General features: G+C 37.9%; 1 pseudogene; it reads left to right on the forward strand.

Moving 5' to 3' along the window:
- The window catches only part of LOC103729571, a 25221-nt pseudogene extending 14379 nt beyond the window's left edge, over nucleotides 1-10842 (forward strand).
- The last annotated feature ends 7592 nt before the right edge of the window (nucleotides 10843-18434 follow it).

Below are 18434 nucleotides of genomic sequence, written 5' to 3' on the forward strand. Positions count from 1 at the left end.
CCCCAATTCTATCCAAAGGAATACTGACAATGGATTGCTGTAGATGAGGAACAGCTGATCCTCCTGGAACAGGGACCTCTGGCTGACTAGATTTATCAGAAGGACAGATGGGGGCAATAGATGGGGGTCCTGACAACACAGTGGACATTGGCAGGGATGACAGAGTATGGAGGCTCTAGAGGGAGAAGAAGGCTGTTTATCTGACGAGTTTATATTCATACTCAGATGCCACGGAACTCAGAAAGTAAGTGACTGTGACCAGTAATAGTCATATATATAGAGATTAGAAATGCATGTGAAAACGTCTCAATGTCAGTTGCCTTAAAATGAATTTTTCTGTATGAAACTGTATTTTAACAACGAAGTGGAGATCTTTTCTAAACATTAAAACCTCATTTAATTTTATGTCTTGTAGAGTTTATAATCAGTAAAAGATTGTACAAGCGTAATAATTCCTCTGTAAACCTAAAAATGTACACCCAATTTTGAAAGAGATGTACCCTAGCTCAGAAAAATGTTATTGAATAGGTTAATGCTGTTGTAATGAAATGCTTCTTTTAATTAAAAAAAAATAAAAAAAAACATAGTAAAAAAAAAGTGACTGTAAAATTTTAAGTTCACAGTTGAATTAATACAGTTATACAATAATGAGCTCAGTATAAAGCCTGTAAGACATAAAATTGAATGAGTTTTTACCCTTTAAAGATGATCTCCATTTAATTTTAAAATATGCTATTTCCTACATTTTTAATGCTACTAACACTTAGATGTTTGCATATGTGTTTTTAATCTTCATGTATCTGATTACTACAAATTACAGTCAGTTACACTCAGATCCTTGGCATCTGAGTATGGATATAAAGTCATCAGGTAGATTAAAATGGTAATGTTTATCACCTCTACAAATTAACATGAAGTAAATTTTTATGATTCCTCCTCAAATAGTCTTTTTTTAATTTGTTGATTTTGTGTGTGTGTATATCATACAGAATATCCCAAACAATCTTATTCTTCTATATATCCACTTCCCAAATGCTATGCTCCCATAGCCTCCCCACCCCACACACTCTGGAGCCCATATACTCTGTCATCCCTGTTACTATCCACTGTGTTGTCAGCGCCCCCAGCCATTCCCCAGTCCTTGTCCATCTGCTGAGTCTAGTCAGCCTATCTAGACATCCTTGTTTTAGGAAGATCAGCTGTTCCTCATCTAGCAGCAATCAGTTGTTAATATTTCTTTGTTGTGCTCAGTTCATGAGACCCCAAAGACCACCAAGGAGCTGACTGATACAAATATACAAGGGTTCTTTTATTGTTGCGAGCTTAAGCTTGGGCCCACTCTGTCACTGACTCAGCGGATCTCAGATGTGAGACCCCTTGCTTTGGGAGACAGAGGTTTTTATAGGTTTATTTCAGCAAGTTCAGCAAGTAGGGGACTAGGGGTATCCAGCCTGGCAAGCATCTGATTGGTTGCAGCCCAGTGCCAAGCCATAAACTGCTGCCTTTAGGAACTCTGAAGAGATATCAGGACTTTTAGTACTTTTCTGTCCCTGGTTAATTGACTGTTGGCTTGGGAGTTGTTCTCTGTCCATTCCAAGTATTGTGGTTTTTCTTGGAACAGGGCCTATGGTCAGTCCTATGGAGTTTTTATCCAAGATGGAGTCACTCAGGTCTCTCACCTTTACATAAGATTGGGGTCTGCAGTTCATTTTCCAATTTTATTCTGGGTTACTGTCTGGGAGTCTTTTGAACCACCCTGTCCAATAACTCAAAGGAAGGTATCTCCTGTCTAGCATTGTTTTTTGTTATGTAGCCTTTACACTGATCCCACTAATCTTTGGTTATACTTTCCTTTGGGGTGTTTAAAAACCTACAATTGGCCCAGATAAACCAATTTATTTTTACTCTTAAGGTCGTGTGAGGATCTGTTCTTATTACTCAAAATATACTAATTTAAAGTAATAATTACTTCTACTCCAGGAAATATGTTAAATATTTTACCACTACTGTTTCTTTATAGTCAGCAAACAGGTATATGAAGGTCCATACCTTATGAAGCTTATATAAAAACATCTCTATCTATTTAGGAACTTGCAAGAAAATCTTAAAGTTTATACATTGTACTGGTAAGTTCATGATGGTTATTCATCTATCTGTATATATGAAAAACTAAATATTGGATACTTGGTGGCTTCTCACAACAAATAATGGGTGTCTTTGTAAATTTTATGTCTCAGGGAATCAATAGAAAGATAAAGGTTTGGAAAGTCAAAGTTAGTAAGATTAATATTGGTAAGTATTTTGAGAGTTAAAGAAATAATAAGAACATTTATAGAAATACAAGATTATTATTGTTATAATAATTCTGTCATAGCCAAAATTTTTTTCAGTCTACTTTTCTTACTTATTGAATTAGTCACTTTTCTGTTACTGTGATAGAAACACTCCCCAAGCAATATATAGGAGGAAGAATTTATTTGCGCTTATGATTTCAAAGGGGCAAGAGTCCATCACAGCTGGGAGGCATGGTGGCAGAGGTGGCTGGATGAGGATCAGGAACTAAACTCTCATATTTTCAAGCAGGCACAGGAAGCAAGAGAGCAACTCGAGATCAGCAAGGCTTAAGAACTCTCTAAACCCTTTCCCCGTGACATGCTTCCTCCAACATGGCCGCATCTTCTAAGACCTCCCAAAACAGCTCCACAAACTGGGGATAAAATGTCTAAATACTTGGAGATTATGGGGGACATTCTCATTCAAACTAGTACAATTGTACTACACATCCAGTCACAATGTTAGATTAAATGAATGCTGAGAAGTTATTGGCATTACCTGTAGCTACAAAAAAGATGTTATCTTTCTCTGTATTATGTAAGTATTGCTTTTATTATTTTCCTTTACCCATAACAAAATAATTTAACTCAAAGAAAAAAAAATCTAGGTTTTTACTTCCCAGAACTAGACAGGACGGTCCAAAAGAAAAGAGTTTCATTCAGTGAGCTTATTCTAAATCTGGATTAGTTTATTTCCTGTCTATAGGTATGTGATATAACCCCCCACACTTTACCCATAATAAAAAAAACATAGCCAAATGGGGACTGCACTCACAATTCTTCCCTTCTTTTTTATGGAGACAGACCTGAGGGAATTATTATTATGATTATTATTATTATTGTCATTATTATTATTGCTATTATTATTTTGGTCTTTTTGAGACAGGGTCTCCCTGTAGCCCCAAGTGGCCTACAACTTACTACGTAGACTAGGCTGGCCTCGAACTCACAGAAATCTGTCTGCCTCTGCCTCCCAAGTTCTGGGATTAAAGGTGTGTGCCACCATGCCTGGCTGAGGGAATTATTTTAAATCCTTTTCCTAGGCTATGCCTACTTGATCTGTGATATTTAATCTTTTCCTCTCAATGTTTCTTTTTAAAATGTTTGTTTTTTGTTCAAGTTTTATCTACGTATTACAGTAATTAAAAGTATAATACCAGTGCAACTAACCCTCTTGGATGTTTAAAACCCATACTTAGAGACCTATATTAATCTGGTCAAAGGGCCATAAAGAGACAGTTTTTTGTTCCTTGACCTCCAAGGTCAACTAAGTCCCAGGGGCCTATGGGGCATCTCTCAACACATCCTGCAACTGTGATGAGTCACTTGTCCTCTTGTTCACAGAGGTCATGGTGAATCCACTAGAGGAACTTAAGCCAGTGTCCAGTCTACAAGGAGGGTCAGCACAGGAAAAAGTTTCCTCCAGTCTTCCCAGTGAAACTATGGTCAAGCAGCCCACCCCCACCCCGACTTATCCTCAAATAGATGGAACTGGTAAGAGAAAAGCCAAAGGAACTGGAGGCTTCCCACAAAGTTTGAATGACCCCTGAAGACTAGAGCCTCAAATCACCTTCACAATAAAACAAAAGCTTGGTTAGTTTCGGCCAACTGTATGGTCTTAAACATCCAAATGGAAAGTAAAACTAAAGATTAAAATGATCAGTATTTTTCTTTTAAACCCCAATAAATTTTGCTTCACAGATATTAGACTTAAATGTTCGTATAAAAGATTGTTTAAAATTTTTCACTACGATTTTCTGCCACCTGCTGTCAAGTAGGAAATGTCCACTATTGTTCTTATCAAAACTAAATGATGACTAAATTTCCTCTCTTTCTGTGTAGAAGCCATTTGGGAGGGAATTCACACTATCAAAGCGCCTGAAAAACAAATCCTGAGTACAGCTGTGACACACAGAAAAAATGAAAATGACCCAGTGGATTGATGCTCTTGGAAGCCCTCATCAAGAACCTCTAATTAACTTTAACTTGGAAATTTATTTCTCCTGGTTCCCTGCCTAAAATGTGTGCCTAACTACTTTTGCCTTTACTTCTCTTTTACATCTCCTCCAAGACACCTGTCAAGCACTCTCTTTTCTCTCTATGGCTAACAATTATACACTTTTTTGGTCTTTTGGATAGATCCACTGAAGAGGTACCCCAGTTGCCACACTCTTCACCCCTATTCAGCACAGAAGAAGCCATAATAAGTTGACATCCAAATTCCCTATTGGCAACTAGGGCTACCTCTTCAGAGGGAGGAATAATAAAATGGGGGGTAAAAATTTGCTACAGTCTGGGGTATAGATCACAAAAGAATAATGACCATTTTCTTTCCAGCTAAGCTCTGAAAATTCCCTTTGATCTGGGAGTAACCTTGTCCCTACCTAAGGCTAAAAATAACATCAAAACTCTCTAATCCAAAAATGACTCTACTTCAACTATAGCTACAAGTTTGGGAGGCCATTAAGTGGTTCTGTGTTTTTTTCCATACCTATCTATTTTTTTCTAAAGTAACATCCTATTCCTGAAAGATACACTGGGGACATGACCGGAACATCAATGAACCTGGACACCTGAAATGAGGACTGAAGTGACCAGATCACCTTCCCATCTCCTCCTTGCATGATGCTGAATTAACTGTTGTCTCCAAAAATTCTTACAGAATCTACTGACTGAGCAGCCTGTATGACTGCCTAGGTCACTACCTGAGACCAAGTTAAGGCTATACTTCTGCTCCATGCCACCTGAGAACTTTGCAGAAATCAGAAGTTCCCTGAGACTAATGCCTTTCCCTAGTCCCACTGTTAAAAGTTCCTCACATCCCTGCCTTTGGCCTAATAAAATGTCACAACTACAGTGAGCTAAACAACCTACTCTCCTTGCCAGGACATCTCTCTGTTGTCCTTGCACCCTAGTTATCAGTTAGCCATCGGAACTGAAAACAGCTTCTGTGTTCTGCAACTCCAGGAGGGGGGCCCAATGACAGCCCAGTACAAATTTCACAGTTGTGTGTACCTTCTATATTTCCAGTAATATGAAATTCACCTTAACCCCTCCAGCTTTTACACAGCTTACTAGCCCTCAAAAAAGCTATGTCATCTTCGCTGAACTTATCCTCTGTTAAGTCTGCTGAAGGATCTTCAAAGTGACCCCTGGTTGATGCCTGAACCAGTCACTGGGATTCCCTTTTTGACAGAATTAAAGAACTATGACTTCAAGGAACCTTTATGTTCTCATAATCCCCAAACTTGATCTAGTCTTTCTCACTACAGCTGTATTTTCTTCTTTTCCCCAAAGCAACGCTGTGTCCCTCTTTCTATTCTAACCCCTGTCCTCTTTTTCTTTATGCTATAAGGGTCTGGAATAACAGAATGTGTGAATTTCAGAAAAGCCACAAGCCTCATTCGGGAAAGTTTAAAAAAATCCCTTAAAGTGCCTTCCTGGCCCTAAATTAGCAGGCTGACCTTACACAAGCCTTATCAATTGGTTACTCCCTGGACTAAGAGAGACTATTTATGGAGCTCACCTGTCTCCTTTGGTGTCCTAAGACAAATCACACATCTTGAGAAAATAATCTCAGAGATAAGAGAGAGAGAGAGAGAGAAAGAGAGAGAGAGAGACCCTCAGTTACACCAGAACCTAGCACAGAGTTAACTCTCTCAGCTGTGTGCAACAGAGTTCCTATATATGTCCAGACCGCTCTGTTTCGATGCAGGTACCCTCAATCTGCAGAAGGGTTTATTAGCCTTTGTTGTGTTCCCTAAATAAAAGGAACACATTCTTTTCCTGATGTAGGCCTGGCTCTGACTCTGACTTCTAAACTTTAAACTCCTTCCTTTTTCTGCTCTCCCAAATCTAACAGACAGTAACAATATAATGAACCAGAACTTGGATTTTACACATGATAAAGACCAAAATAAATAACTCAATTTAAACACAACAGAGGTAATTTAGTTTTTAATAAAATATGTAATGCCTTCTCCCACCCTCAATTTAGACTATTTTAAAAATTATACCTCCAATTATAATTGAGGAAGAATAATTCAAATAAATCAGGATAACCCAGGATACTCCCTTTCCTGTCACTACATCTTAAAATATATTTTCTCAGTGGTTGGACCGTAAATTACTTATCAAAGATATGTAGTGTCATGGGTAACACATTCCTGGGAAAAGGACTAACCAAACAATTCCCTACGGGCAGTAATTGCCCCTGGGACTTATATACCCATTATCCCCATCAAGGAAATCAAGTCAAAATCTTCATTCTTTTGAGAAATCCTTTTGATCTTAGGCAAGAGCCCTCCCTTGACACAGAAGGCTAAAGTACTCCCTTTCTGGGAGTGAAACAAACACATCAACAGCTCCAGGAGTTCTAAATGAAAACTGTAATGGCCTGGGTCTCCTAGCTTGATGTGGTGGGTCAGAATCAGGTGCAGGCACTGTTGATGCTTCTGCCTTCAAAGATACCAACACCAGCCATCAAGTCATCCCCACACATAAGGGATAGACTGACAAAACCGCATTTGGAATTGTGGACAGAGTTAGGATAGGAGTGAACAGGGACAGGCATGGTTTGAACCCTGGGTAAGAGCACGGGGGACACAGGCTCGAATCAGAAAATGTCAGCTAGTGCTGAGGGTGAGGAGCAGCCACCACTGTCTCCTCTACAATGCTTCTTTTAAACTTAGAAAACCCCAGAATTTATTCTTAGCTCATAACATAACTTTTGATACAATCTTTATTTCCCTACTCTCAGATGGAAGAAAATAAAACCCCTTCCCTCTCCTTTTGTGTGCCTCATCTTTTTGTTCTCATCACAGCCTTTTTGAAAGCTCTGGCTCATGCAGTATAGACACCTCAGTGCTGCCCCTTGGTTTTAGCTCATTTGTGAAGTGATGGAGATATCTCTCTGAGGAAGTAAAAGATAGCACCTGCCTGAGAGCCATAACCTCTGCTTTTCAAGATGGTTCATGCTCCACTCCGTGAAAATTCTCAAAGATCCCATGGATATTTCTCATAATCCTTCAACTAGCAGTGAGCTCTGCCCAAGGGAATGTTCTTGACTTACTGTATGACTAGTGTTATCTGGAGTAGAGGTAATAGATTTTATGAAAGTTCTTTTTAAAATGTGCTGAATGATTGTTCTGAATGGTCAGTGAGTTGTAGGCAGTGATTGCTTACACTGGGGATACTCCAGAGTTATGAGATCAGACTGCCTTTATTGTTGGGTCAAACTGAATGTTTCTAACTTTTCTGCTGAAACACAACCAAGTATCTACTCCTGACATCCTTTATAAGAGCTGCATGTGTAGACTGTGATCCATTGGAACACACTCAAAAGAGGAAGCCTCAAGTGGCTTGCTATTTCTTTCTTCTAATGCTGCATCTCCTTAGGAAGGATCTCAGGACACATTAGTCATGGAAGAAATGAAGACAAAGATGTGGTAATGTTGGAGGTGAATAAGGTATACTGATTGACAAATTACAGTACATTGGCACACAATGGCTATGGTATAAAAGCAAGTGTTGATCTTTATTGTGAAAGAATGAAAACCTATAGGAGAAAATGAATCATCTATTGGTCATAGATGTTCATGAAGTATATTCATTTATTTAAACTAAAGATAAGATTCATTAATACAATATATTGTGACAAAAGCCATTTATTAATTTTGTGAAATATTGAATGTTTTCTCTAAACTTGAGAACACAAAAAATGTAATGATTCAAATTAATACTTAGAATGTAAATACCACATTAATTTGTCTCAGGGAAAAAAAACTCAAACTGTACAAACAGCCTCCTCAGGCCCTGTGTTCACAGGACCTGTGACCTGTGAAATTCGCCCCCCACAAACTCCTTCCACTGTCTTCCCCTTAAGCTTTCCTTTTTGGGGGGCCCTTTGATCTGGCTATACCTTCCTTTCCTTCAGGAGACTGTCTAGCAAGCCCCACGGCACTTCTTTCCAGACGCCTCTTACATTTCTTCAGTGCTCATGTTGTGAGTTGAGGTGTCTGAGAGTGCTTTGCCTGTATTTCTATTTACACTTTCACAGTTATGAGTGAGTGTAGTTAAAGAAACCAGAGGCTAAACCTCTTTCTGAAAGAATATCTGACTGAAGCTTTGTAGAGTTCACCCTTCATAAATAATGTAAGATCTCAGTTGAATTTGGAATGCTCACTGTAGCTCTTCCATCTACGTGATATATACGTATGATTGAGGTATTGCAATCTTGATGATTCCATTATCACACAAATGGAAATAAGCTGAAAATAATGAAAACAAAGCTGACGTCGTTTACTTGTTCATGAAGATCACTGGTTTTGTGGAGATTATCTTCCCTCTAGTTAGGGATTTCTTCAATTACCATGATACACTAGAATCAATGAGAACTTGGCAATCAACAAGTTGTTTCTGAAAATATGCAAACATTTAGATGGAATATAAAAATTATTATATATTCTTTTGCTGAAATTTTCATGGAAAATCTGAAATTAACTAACAACTACAATAAGTACAAATAACTCATTTACCATTTATTTTATCTGAACCTTAGTGCATACTTTTCCTGAAAAGCTTTGCTGTATTACATCTTTATCATCTATCCATCTACAGATCCAAAGCATCTATCATAATCTATCATCTACCTAAAATCTATCATCTATCTATCTATCTATATCTATCATCTGTCATCTATCTATCTATTCATCATCTATCGTCTATCTACTTACCTATCATCTGTCTGTCATCTACCTATCAACCATTTCTGGAACATTGTAATAACAATCAGAAATGCAGCATTCATTTGCCATTGGCTTCCTTCGTTTTTGTTTTCTAAGAATAAAGACAATACTTGAGAGAAATTCTGTACAGTTTACAAAACCAACCAATTTTGTATGGGCAAAAATATCAAATTAAATATCTAGTTTCCCCTATTCTCTTAATAATTTATGTTAGGAATGTTTTGAAATGTGTGATTACATAGATCTCCTACCAATTTTATCATCTTTAATATGAATCAGTTCCTCAATCTTCATTGCTTTGATGATTGATGTACTTAAAGAACCAAAACGATATTTTTTTCTTCATTTGAGTTTGTATCAGCATCTTCGTTATTAGAATTCAGTTGTGTATTTGACACAGTAACATCATGTTGGAGACAGGATGCCCCAATTAAAGTCCTACGCTAGCAACACAGAGCTCTGGTCAGTCTTGACACTTACAGTGTTAACACTAATCATGTGGTTTTGGAGGCATCCATAAGAAGAGTGAACCTCAAAGTTTACTATTTTTATTTTTAATGAAGTATTTTCTAGACATATATTATATACTATATAAATAACCAGGTTCTCAGGAACCATCAACTAGTTTTGCACAAAGTTTTCCAGTCTAAAACTAGCATCCACTGTGCAATAATTAGTTAGGCTATTAGTACAAGCAATAGTTTTGTCATCACTATTGGTTTTTCTTTTATTATTTATATTTATATGACCTTGGTGATTCTTTAAGCTCTTTAGTTAATTATCCTAACTTCTTTCTAATGTTCAATTTGTCCTTAAATTAAACAGAAAATGAAAGATAATGGAAATAATCAGTACAAGTTCCAAGGACTCCTTCATCCTTCTGGGCTTTTCTAAGTGGCCTCACCTGGAAATGATTCTCTTTGCAGTGATTTTGCTATTCTATTGGCAACACTGACAAGAAACCTATTCCTCATCATCCTGTCACATTTGGACTCCTGCTTGCACACTCCCATGTATTTCTTTCTCTCAAACCTCTAGGCCTTGATCTCTGCCACACAACGTGCCTGCACCCAGCTGCAGGTCAACTTCTTGGGCCCAGAGAAGACCATTTCATAGCCTGGTTTCATGCTCCAGCTCTACTTAGTCCAGGCACTGAGGACCACAGAGTGTGTTCTGTCGGTGGTAATGTCCTACAACCCCTGTGCTGCTGTCTGCCAACCCTTGCATTACATTGTCCTCATGAATCATCACTTCTGCCAAATGCTGGCTGCAGCCTCCTGGGTATGTGGATTTACAGACTCTGTACTCCATTCCCTCCTCACATCTAGATCCCCCTGTGTGGACATCACCAAATGGATCACTTTTGCAAAGTCCCTGCGCTGCTCCCAATATCCTGTGTTGACACTCATGCTAATGAGATGACTCTGCTGGTCACAAGCTCCGTTGTTGTTCTCATTCCTCTCATCCTCATTTTCATTTCCTATGGGGCCATCACTCGGGCTGTCCTGAGGATGAGATCCACCACGGGACTTCAGAAGGCCTGTGGGATGTGTGAAACCCATCTCATGATTGTATCTCTCTTTTTTATTGTAGGCATGTGCGTTAATCTTCAGCCTCCAACAGAAAATTCTCAAGAACAAGGCAAGTTCATCGCCCTCTTCTACACTGTTGTCACGCCCACGATCAACCCTCTCCTCTACCACCTCAGAAACAAAGATATCGGAGTGGCGGTGAGGAGGCTGGTTGGCGGTGTTGTTGTTTGAGTGCTGTTAACAATTGCAGTGTGGTGGTTAAACTCTTTTTGCTTTATTATTTTTGGAGATTTCCTAAATCATAAATTCATTCTCAAACATTTGTCCCCTTCCTTTCCCCTGTGGCTTCAAATATACTGATTCTACTCATTTTGTCAATTTTTCTGTGTCATGACTGTGGCTTTTTTGGGGGCATGTTTGTCTTTTCTTTGCCTTCAGGAAAGACTTTTTAGTAATTATTTTACTAGGTAGGCTGAAAGAATATTTAAATACAGCATAATGAAAATATAACTGTAGTTCATAGTGTTTTGGACCATCTTGCAATGTGGCAATATTTCTGCATTTAGAAAATTTTGTAGTTCCCTGATTTTTACCATGAAAAATTTCCTAGTAACTTAAATTTGACCAATAAGTAGGTATTTATGGTTTATAGTGTAATGTTTTGATATATGTGTATATTATATAAATGTTTACTCAGAAAAGCCCACATCATCATTGCACATTCTTTGTTTCCCTTCAGGAATGAGATTTATTAGGATCTTGAGAACATTCTCAGGCCTTAAGGTAGAAGAGCATTAGACAGGATATAAGGCATTATTTTAAAAACTACTTTAAAAGGTCTTGAACGAGAAGAGAGGCTTCCTTCAAAAGCAGCAACTTAAACTAAGAGCAAAAGAGATACTATGGGGGCAGGGTGATCAGAAGAGACCAGAAGAACCTGCAGAGAAATCCTCAGCAAAGGGAATTTCTGTCTTTCTATCTGGGATGACAGAAGTTAATACCACATGATTTAGTTCAACATAGCATAAAGTATATGTGACAAGGAGCACAGAGGAATCACGTACTGGTTAGAACCTTAAATTTGAAGCGCCTGCTGGGCCACAGCACAAGACTTCTTAACTCTGTCTCCATGAGCAGGGCAGGTGGCCAGATTTCTTCAGGTTGTTGGGTGTGGCCTCTTAGAGTGGTGTCTTAAAGAGGAATCCTGTGATCTGCCGTCATGTATTTATTACCTCGACATGTCTAGTACCAAGAAAGAAGGCCATATCTTTGCACTTTTATTTGTGGAATGGCAAAAATAAGTGTGAAGGAGGAACACTTAATTCAAACTAGAGTTGGAAGATAGGGAGAGGATGATGGACAGCAAAGACAATGAACAGTAAGGCTTCATATAGGAAGTGATAACTGAATGGATGGGGGGTGGAAGTTAGCCTAGACGAGAGAAGGGGCAGCCTCCAGAGTCCTAGTGATTTTATCATGGTGAGGTCATCGAGGGTTTTAGGAACAGATTCTTTTCTTATACTGATTTAAAGAATAAAAGGCAAGTCATCCAAGTTTTATTGAAAGCAGAAGCACTCACAGCCAGCACACTAAGAGACAGACTCCTCACAAGTAAGGAGGCAATTTACAACCTGAAATCTAAGACCCCCCAAGCAGGCTTGAGTCTTTTAAGAGTCTTGGTGGTAGGCATGGATTCCCTTATTCTTGGGCCCACAGCTTCATGAGAACTTAGCTATACCTCTGGGCTTGTCTGGTCAGGCCAGATAGAAGAGGAGCCCTACCAGAACATAAAACAGAGAAAAAGATAAGGCCCACTAAGGTTTTATCCTGTCTGAAGAAGAAACTGGAGGTTGACACCTTATGTCCATCTCTGGCCTCTTTCCTTATCTGTCTGTGTATCAGGGGTTTATCTGCCTTTATTTCCACCCCTCAGAGACCACCTGACTGCTGTTCAAGATTGGAGGTAATGACTCCTTTGGCTGCTTGGTGCTGACAGAATGGGTGATTTTGGAAGACAAAAGAGCCATAGGGTCTGCAGGGAAGTCAATTTTAGAAGCCACAGTAGAGTATAATTGATTGTAGAGATCTGGAGTGAAAGATAGCCATTTGATGACAGCTTATATCACTAATGTATGTCATGTAGGTGAGGTAGCACCTGTGATATCAAAGTAAGATTGTTAGCATCATTTCTGACTTTGTGGAGAAAATATTTAAGATCTGCTCTCTCAGATCTGTTCAGGCTTATAGTGATATTAGAGAACACAACTCAGTGGATCTCCTGTGGAAACGACACTGCCCTGCACAGCATCACCCTCTCTCCATTCCCTCCTGAACACCAGCCCTTTTGGCAAAAGCATTCTAGTCCTCTATGAAAGATGATTTCAATTTTCAGATGCATGTCTAATTGAGAACATGTGACACATTATTATTTATTTGGCTTATTTTAGGCAATATGTTTCCATGTTAACCATGTTGTTGCAAATATCTGCATTTCCTTCTTTTTGAAATCTGTTTACTAAATAATCTTGATGATTTACAACTAGAAAGTTGTGTACAACACAGTCTGATTCCTTTATTCCCTCTACTGTATCTTATCTCCTGCCCTTCCCTTTCAATCCTCAAGTAATCCCCGCCAGGCCCTTTCTCATTCATGACTTTCAGTTTTGTTTTGTGGCCCATTTAGTATATCCAGGGTCATGTGTGTGACCAGTGGAGTTGTAATCCATTAAAGCCCAGTGTCCAATAAAGCCCAGTGCAATAATCTGAAAGTAAATAAATTTGATATACTATACTATATAGGAATAATGAAAAGACAAAAAATGTACTAATGTTCATTACATATGCAATTTTTATTCTCACATTTATTTGGATACACACCTGTGGAGACCACACTTACACTGGACACCATATATACAACTAGTCACAGGAAGGACAATTTTCAGAAAGCACTCTGAATATCTGCTCTCTGTAATGACTTTGTACACAAATTTTGTAAAAATTCTGTTTTGAATCATAAAACTTAAATGTCTGTATTTCTTCCTATACAAGGCTAAGAAATGAACCTTCAATAATGTGAAATTATTAGAATAATTATTTCACATCTGAGGATCTGTCTCTCACTTTACCTTCCTCACTCCCTCCCCTGGTGTCTCTGTATTTCTGCTTTGTGTGAATGGTGGAGTTCAGTGTGTGTTTGCGGGCTATGTGTATGTACAAAATTTAAATTTATTGTTTTACACTTTTTCAGAAATCTGTTATTTTAAATATTTAATTTTTTGATAATTTCATGCAAGAGTTTTGCATTTGCATCATTTCCATTTCCCTATTTCCCCCACCAGCTCCCTCTCCATTTCTTGTCCTCCTCTTTATCATTGTTTTACAACATATATATATCTCCTGTTCCTCTGGCTCTTAAGAGTTTTTCTATCCCCTCTTCCCTGATGGTCCCTGAATCTTGGGTGTAGAGGTTGTATTGTAAATGTGTCAGTTAGAGCCTTTTGCTGCAAATAGAAGCTCCTTTGATCTTGGCTGAGAACAGCACTAGTCTATGGGTATTTAAGAGGAAGTTCAACAACATGCTGATTTAGAAAAAAGAAAAAAAAAGTAGTAGGTTCAACCTCATGCCCAAGGGCTTCCTAGCAATGGGCCTCCAACCAGGTCCCCAGTACTGGCATAAACTAAATCCTATAGAGTGTGCTTCAGATCCAGTCAGAAATCAGTTAGTTACACCCGTAACAGTTATGCCTCAATGGTATTAGTAAGTACCTCCTGCCTAGCAAGTTGTTATTATAGCAAACAAGAGCTAAAGGTGGGGTCCACCATTGTTGACTTTTCTCCCCTAACTGTCTGCATAGCAACTTCCAGCACCGTGAATGATAGTCAGCAGTTCCAGCAAAGTTTCTCTGATTTCTGCAAGGTTTATGTTGTTTTCAGCAGTATGATCTACTCATCCATTTCTGTTGGGTCATCATTGGCAGTGGTGAAAACCTCCATAGTTTTGGAGTCTTCTGGGACTCTATTAGACAACAATTCCTAGTTTATAAATATCCATGATTCAACTACACATGATACTTTCAAATTTGTGAGGTTATATTTTTGCAAACTATCACAGTATCCAGTGGTCTCAGAAAATGACACAGTCAAAAATTATTTTCTGTGTGTATTTGTGTTACAGCTTGTTTTTTGTTTGGAATAACATAAATGTCCCTTCTAATTATTTACTTAGATTTGATTATGCACAAAGAAATTCCAGAATAGTCAATGTGACCTCTTATTCCCACATGTGTTTATTTTTTACTATTAATTATTAATTTGGATTATCAAAATATTAACTTAACAAAAAGTAATTATAAAATCCAACTTCTATAAACTAATTGATTTTGTGGGGTTGAGTGAATAATGCCTTTAAGTATAACACTCAGGAGACAGAGGCAGGCAGATCTCTATGAGATCAATGCCAGCCTGGTCTACGCATGAGTTTCAGGCCAGCTGTGGCTACAGGGAGACCCTTTCAAAAAAAACTTAATTGATTTTATGTTGATGTTTAAAACTTGGATGTCAGTTCTAGAATTATGTTTAAAACATCCAGTTTTAATGTTAGAATTCATTTGAATCTATAATCTATGTTAAACAGAGACACTCCTGTTGTTTGATGCCAAATTTACCCCACAGCATGATGAGGACTCAGAAGATTTCAGAACAGTTGGACAATCCATCCTCTTTCCTGTAAACACTGCTCAGAATATTTCTTATAAGTGATGGCTGGACCAGAATTTTGTGCATCTTTGTTTCAAAGGTGATGTCAAGGGGAGGACAATGCTGGGAAATGTGTAACCTGTGAAGATCCCTGAAGAGTGTTAGTTAATTGACTCTATGGGATTTATACTCCCAGTGATCCAGTGAAAGTAATCAAGTCAGGTACTTCTTTGTTTCCACAATCCCCATTTTTGGTCTCAAATAAACCCGTTTCCCTGATACACTAAATGCTGAGTTTCTGCCTCTGACTACAAACAAATACTCACTAGCCTCAGGTCTCTCTTTTCTGTGGTGGTGATGATCACAGTGCTTTCAGATTCTGCTTTCCTAGTCTGATGCAATAGGTCAGAATAAGGTGAGGCACTGTTTTAAGCTAGTGCCCGCAAGGTGCCCAACACCAGTCATCTGGTCATTCAACATGGTGAGAAATGGAAAGGGAAGAAGCACAGGGAATTCGGAAAGTCTCCAATGGGAGTGACTGGGATTTCAGCGCTGCTTGAGTTCCAGGTAGGGTGTAAGATTCAGAGGCTCAGGATCAGAGAATGGCCAGTCTGGGCATAAGGAATACCCACCATTTCCCTCTCCAACAATAACTTCAAATCCCAGAGAAGAGAATATATCCTCAGCTCATGAAAAAATTTTTTGTAAGGTCTTTATTCTCCTCACTCCAAGAGAAAATAAACCCATAAGTTGCTGATTTTATTTTGTGTACCTGATGTTTTGGCATCCCTATCAGATAACTCTGATGAAATCTCTCCTTAAGAGATTGCAGGGGCTGGAGAGATGGCTCAGTGGTTAAGAGCACTGACCTCTCTTGCAGAGGACCTGGATTCGATTCCCAGCACCCACATGGTGGCTACGAACCGTCCTTAACCCCAGTTCCAGGGGAATCCAAAGCCCTCTTCTGACTTCCGCTGCATTGCATGGCATGGTTGCACTCACAGGCAGGCAATACACTCATACACATAAATAAAATAAAATAAAACTTAAAAAGATTGTTAATGATGATCCATGAAATATATAGACCTCATAGTAGCCACTGGGTTAAAGTTAGTTTGTGACATCACATAGGAAACTATGAGGAAGAAAAAGATTGCATCTGCCTGAGAGCAAGTGACTGCTGTGTCTCATGATGGATTATACTCCACTCTGAGGAAATTCACAAAGATCTCCTGGAAATTTCTCAACATCTTTCAACTGGCAGTGAGTTATAACTGAAGGAATCTTGGCCTATTAAATGACAGTGTTATTTGGGGTACACTTAACAGCTTTTAGAAAAGATATTTTTAAAGTGTGCTGAGTGAATGGTCAGTGAGTTGTAGGAATTGATTATTTACATTGAGTATACTTTTTAGTGTTAAGAGATTAGACTGTCTTTACTGCTCAGGCCAAGCCGACTGTCCCTAACTTTTCTGCTGCCAATGGGAAGCACGCAAACACACTTTTCTCCAGTGTTCACAGCTCTGTCGTTTCATTAATGGCCTTAGTGGATGTGTCTATGGGTTTCTGCCCATATTTCTATCTACATTTTATTTCTCAGTTGTAAATAAGCTCGACTGTATGTAAGCAAATCATAAAATCAATTTCTTTCTGCTCTACATCTGATTATGCTTAATATATTTCACACAACATAATTTAAAATCACCACTAACTTTGATGTGTTCCCTTCTCTCCTGCCATTTATCTGTATGGTTACTGGGACTACAATTATATTCTATTTTCATATAAACGGAAAACCCCTGAAACTTCTGGAAGCAAATTTAAAGTCATTTACTTGTTAACTAGGATATTTTATTTGGTGAAAATTACATTTCCTCTCTACTTAGAAAGTTATTCAGTTTTCTTGCATTCAATTGCTTCACTAGATGAATGATGAGATTTAAAGGCAAAACAATTTAGTTTTTTCTGTAAAATGTAATAATCTAAGTGGGATAAAAATGGTTTTGTGACCCAGGCATGATGGCACATGCCTTTAATCACAGCACTCTGGAGGCAGAGGCAGGCAGATCTCTGTGAGATGGAGGCCAGCCTGGTCTACATAGTGAGTTCCAGGCCAGCTAGAGATGCAGAGAGACCCTGTCTCAGAGACAAAAAAAAAGATTTTTTACTTTTTAATGATATTTTATTATACAATATTTAAAACTTTCAGAACAATTACAGAGTTCAGAAAACAACCATTTACCTTTTATCTGTATGGAATATTAGTACACACATTTTAATGAAAACATTTGCTTACTTAACAAACTGTCATCTGTCTTGTGCTCATCTATCTTTTTGTGATATTGTGGAACTATTTTCAACCTCAATTTATTATCTTCCTCTATTTATAATCTATCTGTTTATCTATCTATCTATCTATCTATCATCTATCATCTATCTAATCTATCATCTATCTATCTATCATCTATCTATCTATCTATCTATCATCTATCTATCTATCTATCTATCTATCAATCATCTATCTATCATCAATCATCTAACATTGATCTATCATTTATCTATCTACCTATCATCTATCTATCATCACTCTTTATCATCATCATCACCATCAATCATCCATTACTGCCTCATGTTGCTTTATTATTAAAATTCATTTCCATCTTCCTTGCGGGATTTTTTCTTCAGTGATAAGATGTTCATTCAGTTTAGAGTGTCACACAAGCAGTCATGTAGAAATGCTTTGCCTCAACATTCATGAGTTGACATTCATCATGTATTTGTGGAGGCATCCACCATTTAAATTTATCTATTATGAAATTTATTAATTTTCAATTTGTAATTAATAAGTAATCCACAAAATTATAGTTCACACCATGTAACTAAACTACTCTTAGGTATCCTTACCAACTAGTTTTGCATTCATTCAAGTCATTCTAAAATCATTAATTTAAATCATAATAGTTAGCATTCTAGTAATTAGAATAATTTTGCCTTAGCCACACATTTGATTATTCTTTTATTTTTGCATATGACTTTTTTGACAAATTGTGTTTTCATTCCATTGCTGTAAACTTTTAATACTCACATTTTCCTAGAAATGAACATTAAATCTAGAGAAAAAATGAACG

This window comes from Nannospalax galili, unplaced genomic scaffold (genome assembly GCF_000622305.1).
Source record: "Nannospalax galili isolate Female #2095 unplaced genomic scaffold, S.galili_v1.0 scaffold1453, whole genome shotgun sequence".
Classification (NCBI taxonomy): Eukaryota; Metazoa; Chordata; class Mammalia; order Rodentia; family Spalacidae; genus Nannospalax; species Nannospalax galili.